The 8,845-nt window shown below is 37.1% G+C and overlaps 1 non-coding gene across 1 annotated transcript; it reads left to right on the forward strand.

The window, feature by feature from the left end:
- The first annotated feature begins 4,381 nt into the window (after nucleotides 1–4,381).
- On the forward strand, nucleotides 4,382–4,488 carry LOC116568335. Its single transcript, XR_004276557.1, has one exon. It is a non-coding gene; the product is annotated as a U6 spliceosomal RNA (small nuclear RNA).
- The last annotated feature ends 4,357 nt before the right edge of the window (nucleotides 4,489–8,845 follow it).

The following is an 8,845-nucleotide window of genomic DNA, read 5'->3' on the forward strand; positions in this document are numbered from 1 at the left end:
ATTAAGGAGTCAATCCCATTTACAACTGCACCTAAAACCAATAGACACCTAGGAATAAACCTAACCAAAGAGGGAAAGGATCTGTACTCTGAAAATATAGAATGCTCATGAAAGAAATTGAGGAAGACACACAAAAAAAGGAAAAATGTTCCATGGTCATGGATGAAAAGAACAAATACTGTTAAAATATCTACGCTACTTAGAGCAATCTATACATTCAAAGCAATCTCTATCAAAATACCATCACCTTTCTTCTCAATCTGGAACAAATAATCCTAAAATTTGCATGGAACCAGAAAAGACCCCAAATAGACAAAGGAATGTTGAAAAAGAAAACCAAGCCTGGTGGCATCACAATTCCAGACATCAAGTTTGATAACAAAGCTATACACATCAAGACAGTACAGTACTGGCACAAAAACAGACACACAGATCAATGGAACAGAATAAAGAATCCAGATATGGGCCCTCAATTCTATGGTCAGCTAATCTTTGACAAAGCAGGAAAGAACATCCAATGGAAAGAAGACAGTCTCTTCAACAAATGGTGTTGGGTAAATTGGACAGCCACATGCAGAAGAATGAAACTGGACCATTCCTTACAGCATATATAAAAATAGACCCCAAATGTATGAATGACCTAAATGTGAGACAGAAATCCATCAAAACCCTAGAGGAGAATACAGGCATCCTCTGTGACCTTGGCCACAGCAAATTCTTACTAGACACATCTCCAAAGGCAAGGGAAACAAAGACAAAAATAAACTGTTGGGACTTCATCTAGATAAAAAGTTTTTATACAGCAAAGGAAATGGTCAACAAAATAAAAAGACAACCAACAGAATGGGAGAAGATATTTGAAAATGATATATCAGACAAAGAACTAGTATCCAAAATCTAAAAAAAAAAAAAACCAAAAACTTATAAAACTCAAAATGCAAAGGACTAATAATCCAGTCAAGAAGGGCCAAATGTATCCCAATCTTCATAGCAGCAATGTCCACAATAGCCAAACTGTGGAAGGAGCCAAGATGCCCTTTAACAGCCAAATGGATTAAGAAGATGATGTTCATATATACAATGGAATATTACTCACCCATCAGAAAGGATGAATACCTAACTTTTGCATCAACATGGATGGGACTGGAGGAGATTATGCTGAGTGAAATAAGTCAAATGATAATTGATAAAGTCAATTATCATATGGTTTCACTTACTTATGGAACATAAGGAATAACATAGAGGATATTAGGAGAAGGAAAGGAAAAGTGAAGGGGGGGATCAGAGGGGGAGACAAACTATGAAAGGCTGCGGACTCTGAGAAACAAATTGAGGGTTTTTGAGGAGAGGGGGGACAGGAGCTGGGTGACTCTGGTGGTGGGTATTAAGGAGGGCACGTATTGCATGGAGCACTGGGTGTTTCACATAAACAATGAATCTTGAAACAGTACATCAAAAACTAATGATATATTGTATGATGACTAATATAACACAGTAAAAGAAAGAAAAAATAATTATAAACACTGAATTAAAAAAAAGAAAAGAAAAAAAATGGGCAGAAGACATGAGCAGATATTTCTCCAAAGAAGAAATATAGATGGCCAGGAGACACATGAAAAAATGTTCAACATCACTCAGCATCAGGAAAATACAAATCAAAACCACAATGAGTTACTACCTCACACCAGTCAGAATGGCTAAAATTAACGACTCAGGAAACAACAGATGTTGGCAAGGACATGAAGAAAGGGGAACCCTCTTACATTGTTAGTGGGAATGCAACCTGGTGCACTGGAATACAGTATGGAAGTTCCTCAAAAAGTTAAAAATAGAACTACACTATAACCCAACAATTGCTCTACCCAGTATTTACCCCAAAGATACAAACATAGTGATCTGAAAGGGCACCTGAACTCCAATATTTATAGCAGCAATGTCCACAATAGTCAAACTATGGAAAGGGCCAAGATGTCCATCAACAGATGAAAGGATAACAAAGATGTGGTATATACATACAATAGAATACTACTCAGCCATCAAAAAATTGAAATCTTGGCATTTGCATTAATGTGCATGGAACTGGACGGTATTATGCTAAGTGAAGTAAGTCAATCAGAGAAAGACAATGATCATATGATCTCATTTATAAGTGGAATTTAAGAAAGAAAACAGAGGATCATAGGGAAAGAGAGGAAAAAATAAAAAAAGATGAAATCAGAGAAGAAGACAAACCATAAGAAACTCTTAATCATGGAAACAAACTGAGGGTTGCTGGAGGGAAGCGGTCTGGAAGAATGGGGTACTTGGGTGATGGACATTAAGAAGGGCATGTGATGCACTGAGCACTGGGTATTACATAAGACTGTTGAATCACTGACCTCCACCTCTGAAATTAAGTTAGTTAATTCAATTTAAGTTAAAAAAAATTTTTAATAAAATAGGAAAAACAAAAAACTGTTCCAGTTTAGCCTTGCCCCAGCTTAACTCCATTGAATTGTGTGTGGATATAAGCACAATTCATACCTTTTCAGGACTCCAGTTTTCCCATCTCTCAAATTAAGACTGAACTAAGCCAATGGTTTCCAAACTGTAAGACCTTTAAAACACCAGAGCTTTTTCTCAACTGTCTTAGGAGTCATCTCTGAGGCAGTTGGTTGAACAAGAGCTAGTCCCTCACCTCTACTTCAATAAGCTCAGTTCATCTTTTATCTATTTTATATATTAGGGTTCAACGTTCAATTAGAAAGGTGAGTTATTTGACAGCTAAAACATTTAGAAGATCCCAAAGGTCCCTGCAGAGGTCTGCTATGACATAGCAAAGGGGACCATGAGAAGGCTGGACCACTTGTCATGTCTCATACGTGATTAGACAAGAAGGAGGGCTTATCCAGCCATAGCAACCTAGTTACAACCCTCAAACACAACTCTGCCAGTTCCCTCACCCTTTAATTCCCCTTTCCTCACTGCTATTAATTCCTTCCCCGCTCCTCTGACCCTCTTCTGTTGTCCTTTCCATTCCATGTCCCATAAGGTTGCACATGCAGGATAAAGGCCTCTGTGCCACCCCATCCCATCTCTTTCATATCTAAAGACATGAACCACTCATTCCCACATACATCATTTGCCTCCAGGCTGCCTTATGTTATTATCTCTAAGTCTTGTTTCTCTACCAAGAATATAAATTTCTTGGAGAGAGTAAACAGTATTCATTTTTGCATCCCAAGAGAGCACTGCACAGTGTTTGGTACATCATAGGATTCATGAGATTTGGGTATTTGAGTGACTAATTTGACTGAGTAATCAGACTTCAGAGAGTAGAAACAAAATCAGATCTCTGGGATCTTATGAAGTCCAGGACCAAATCAAACTCTTTCAGTACATACATACCCAAATTATCCACCTCCCCCCATCCCTCTATCCATCTATCCAGGAAAAAATTATGGATCTTGGATTCACTATGGGCTTTTACTTTTTTCTTCTTTATTACCATATTTAATCAGTAACCAGAATTTGTCAATGTGAGACTTTTCCCTAAGCCACGTTCAGAGAATCTATTCTGTATTCTCCATTCCAACTACCATTACTCCAGTTCAGGCCTTGTCATCAGGCTAGAATTACTGTTTAGCCTCCTAAGCTAACTTTCCTTTTCCAGTTTTGTTCCCTTCAAATCTATCCTTCATTGCTACCTCCAGACCAATCCCTTTAAAATACAAATATGACCATGTCATCCCTCTGCTGAAAGCAGTTCATTTGTTCTCCATAAATATAGATCAAACAAATTAATAGGGCATGGGATGCCCTAGATAACCTGGCTTTTGTGTAATTCTCCAGCCTCAATGTTTGACACTGAATCAAGTCCTATATCTAGTAATACTAAACTGCTTTTACTTCCCAGTACCAACTGTTGGCTACTGTTGGATGTCTTTCTCTTTTTGCTCATTCTGTTGCCTCTGTGTGGTATACCCTGGACTCCTCTATCCCATTTCACTTGCACAACTCCTTCACATTCTTTAAGAGGCAACACTGGCCTCTCTTTTTCCAAGAAGGATTTTCTTAATCTCAAAATTTAATGAACTGGATGGTCTTTCAGCTACCATTATATTCTGAACATAGATCTAACTAAATGTTTGTCTAAACAAAATAAATACAAATGGAAGTCAAAGTATAAAATATATAAGTAAAAAGACAGCATATATATAACTATATATGTGAAATATATAAATACAAATATAAGGCATGGTTAAGTGTCTTATATTTCTATAGTGCTTTACAGAGTATATTCATATTCATCATCTACTTTGAGCTTTATTTTGTGAGGAGATTAAAACAAGCATCATTTGTTTCACTTGCAGAATGACAAGAGATCAAATGAATGTCTGGAGTGCTCACCTGGGCTGCACATACACTAAAACTGGAGTAATACCTAAAAGATTAGCATGGTCCCCGCACAAGGATGACAAACAAATTTGTGAAGCATTCCATATTTTTGCTACCCCACAACCAGCAATTGCACTATGTGTGCTTACTCCAAAGATACAAATATAACGATCCTGCACCCCAAAGTTTACAGTAACAATGTCTATAATACCCAAACTATAGAAAGAGCCAAGATGTCCTTCAACAAATGAATGAATAAAGAAGTGGTATATGTATACAATGGAAAATTACTCAGCCATCAGAAAGGATGAATACTTACAATTTACACCAGTGTGGGTGGAACTGGAGGGTATTATGTTAAGTGAAATAAGTCAATGAGATAAAGACAATTATCCTATGGTTTCACTCATATGTGGAATATAAGAAACAGTGCAAACGATCATTAGGGAAGGGAGGGAAAACTGGCATGCTTCCCTGCCCTCCTTCTTTTTAATTTTTTTTCACAGTTATCTTTGGATCATGCCCAGAAATGAAGGATTGAGAGGGTGTGTTTGTAGCATATGGTTTTGCAATAGGGGTAGGGATGTGTGCGTGTGTGTGTGTGTGTGTGTGTGTGTGTTTGTGCATGTGTGTGTTCCTGAAAAATAATGTGAATCAAATGCTGTTAAATCAAATCCCATTTTAAACGCTTGAAAGAAACTTTATGTTCAAAGAACTCCCCCAGGAAATTATTTTATGAAGGAAAAATTCACTCCCTCCTCCCCAATTTGTCAGTATATTTGGTTTTTTAGATAAATTTCTTAATTGGTACATTCTAAATACATGTTAAAAAATATCTATGGATTCCCTATCATTTACCAAACATCTGTTGGTGCTGAGGATATAATACCTCAAGGAGCTTACAGTCTACTGGATGAGAGGTAGTGAACCATAACTACACAAATAACCAATCACTTATTTACAAGTGTTATATGTGCTACAAGAGATGTACCAGGCACTCAGGCAGGGTGACAGGGGTAACAGGTGACAGCCTGGTGGGGGTAACAGGTGAGGCAAGGAGCCATGATGCAGAGGGAGGTGGTAGAGTAGAGAATAGTAAGATTTGAACCTAGAAATGTAATTAGGAATCAGATCTTAGCTTGGGATACAACTATAATGAAATGGAATTGAGTCAAACCTTCCCACATGAGAGGAGGTAGTCCTTGACACTTAACTATGTCTCTAGCTTTCCCCTTCTCCATTTACTGTGCCTAACTAATGCAATTCTGGGAAAAGGAATAATGTAAGTCCTACCCTTGCAGATAGTTCTATTACCTAAGTCTTTAGCCAAGACCAGCATTCTTTGAAAGTGGCTCAACAGTTGCTATTAATCTCCTCCAATATTTAGATTGAGATCCATTCTTTGGAATTCATGTCAAAAAACCCGATCCAAATTATTCAGGTAATTTCTTAAAAGTCCAGCTATTTCAAGGGCAACTTTCTAGATCCTATGTTCGGATTCAGTGGTCACATTTTTCAGGAACTAAATATCAAGACTTGTAAACTGACCACAAGTATTTTATTTATATGAGGTTATTCATTTTTATCAGGTAAGGGGAGAGTAAAATTAGCCTTTGTTGAATGGCTACTAAGGTAGATACTTTCCATGGTCCACCTAACATCTCCTTTGCTCCATCCTATTTCTTTTTACTTGACTGATAAAACACTATTGTTTTAGGGAATCTGGCTAAGATCTTTTTATCTCATATAGGCTAGGCCCCTCCTTGCTCTAGCCCAGGTGACAAATCATGGTAATTTTGTTACCCTTGGACACTGATTAGCCTAAAGGGGAAGATGTGACCCAGTTCTGGCAATGACCTATAAATGGGTACTTTGGTAGCAAAGGATTCTATTTCTGAATACAAAGACTAAGTCTCCTGAAGAGCAGACTTTTAAATTCTTTTTTTTTCTTCTTTCTTCTTAAAATTGAATTCAGAATGTACAGAAGTCATCTTGTGATCATGAGGTAACAGCTTCAGAGGATGAAAGGTAATAGTTAAGTCTGGTACAAAGAAATGAGGGTCTGAGTTTATGCCACCATTACTGAGGAACTCATCCAATGTCAGCAATTATATTTCTTTAGTATTTTTTAATCAGAAAAAAAATAGAACACTATTTGTTTAAATCACTGTATATGTGTGTTTGTCTTCTGTTACTTGCTGTTGAAAACATTCTTATATGATAATTTTACTTACAGGTATTTTTCATGTTGTTAGATGTTTGAGCATTTAATCCTCACAATACCCATAGTATAAAGCCAAAGCTTTTAATTATATAGTTAAAAAGTCAGATTTATCAAGAATCACTAAATTGGGGGTGCCTGGGCTGTTCAGTGGGTTAAAGTCTCTGCCTTCGACTCAAGTCATGATCCCAGGGTCTTAGGATCGAGCCCTGCATCGGGCTCTCTGTTCAAGAGGGAACCCGCCTCCCCTTCTCTCTCTGCCTGCCTCTCTGCCTACTTGTGATCTTTGTCTGTCAAATATATAATTAAGATCTTTAAAACGAACAAAAGAATCATTAAATTATAAAGAAGAATTACACTGAAATAAAAACTGATTGCATTAATATGATGGGGTAAGGTCTTGCTTCAGAGAAAAAAATAAATTAATAAAAAGAAACCACACTATGATAAAACAATGCACTACCTTGGGTCAGGTGGGCCTATATGACCACATGCAGATGAAAAAAGACTCCAAGGTGATCAATGTATTACATAATTACTATTCTCCAGTTTCTGAGCTGGAAACTTCATAACCCGTGATTCTTTCTTCTTTAAGATTATTTATTTATTTATGTATTTGAGAGAGAGGTACAATGGGGGAGGGTCAGAGGGAGAAACAGACTCCCTACTGAGCAGGGAGTCCAATGTGGGGCTTGATCCCAAAACCCTGGAATCATGACCTGAGCTGAATGCAGACACATAACAGACTGAGCCACCCAAGCACCCCATAGCATGTGATTCTTATAACAACCCTCCGAATAGGTAGAAAAACTATGTCCATTTTTCTGGTGAGGAAACTGAGGCTTAGTGATCCAAAAATAAATCCCCAAGGTCACAAAAATTGTTACTGGTGGTATTTAAAACATTAGCTTGAATCCAGGGTGCATGCTCTCATCCTCTGTGCAGCAAAACTTCTATGTACACAATCTCCCTCCTTCCTAGTAGCCTTAGTCAAACAATCTGAGATACGTAGTTATTTCCTCAGAATACATCTTGGCATTCGTCAATGTTAATGGTAGCAGGAAACATGATAAACTGCATAGGTACTACATGATACAGTAAAGAAATGTCACCTTTACAACCAATAAATGTCAGCTTGAGTCCTGATGTCACTTATTACCTGTGTGACAGTGAGGTAGTTATTTATGTTGTGTTTCCCCATCTCTATATAAGGGGTAACAATGCTACAATGCAGAACTGTTTGGGGAATATAAAAAGATAATCTAATTAAATCAGTCTCTCTATCCATATTCTCTGCATATTTTATAGCAACTGCATTCTTTCAGTGGTACCAAAATGTTGAAATTCATTCTTAAATACCGAAGAATCAGGAAACATTTACAAGCCTGTAATTGGTTTATATTTTTCCCTGATGGTAGTTCTGTATCCTATATTCTTTTCAGTTTTTGCTGCTTATTCCCCAGAGGATCATTAGAGATTATCTATTTTGAACATATATTGGGGAAGGAAGACCAAAGGAAGCAAATAAAAATGGTAGCGGTGAAGGATATGTGTGCAATAAGGTTAGGCTACCCCACAGGTTAGACATAGCTTCTTGTATTATAGACTGGTCCTAGTTGAATACATCAAAGAAGGCCATACACAGGTGCCTTGATGGCATAAAGCTATGGTTTTTAAATATCTGGTGAGTTGACTCTATAAGAATCACCTGCAAACTTGCTAAAAATACAGGTTCAAAATGCTCCACTGAATATTTTCATTTAGTAGTTTCAAATCTAGATATTTATTTCTAAAAAGAATTTTATATAAATTGGTATCCAGACATATTTTGGAAACATTGGCTTAGATTATAACGTGCCTTTTATCTTGCCCCCCCATCCTTGTTTTGATGGGTTCATAATGTATAAATATCTGTGTATAAAACTGTCTCCTCTTTCCTCACTTTCTTCATAAACACGCCAGAAAGGGTTATATAAGGAGAGCAAATAGCATCACATGAATGAAAGCACTTATAAAATATCAGGGGATCAATAAGACAAATGCCAAATAGGCCAGTGAATTTACTAATTACCCCATGTTCCCAATAAATAAATGACCCCTGGACACAGTATCTAGCTAAAAGAACTACACAATTCTTGTCTTCTCAAGGCCCTTGGGAGTAATTGTATAACCTTTTCACTAGCAGACAGCTGTGTTTATTTCTCATTAGGGTTTTCTCCATGAAAACATTATCAGAAACAGAATCAC

The sequence above is a fragment of the Mustela erminea genome, chromosome 10 (assembly GCF_009829155.1).
Source record: "Mustela erminea isolate mMusErm1 chromosome 10, mMusErm1.Pri, whole genome shotgun sequence".
NCBI lineage: Eukaryota > Metazoa > Chordata > Mammalia > Carnivora > Mustelidae > Mustela > Mustela erminea.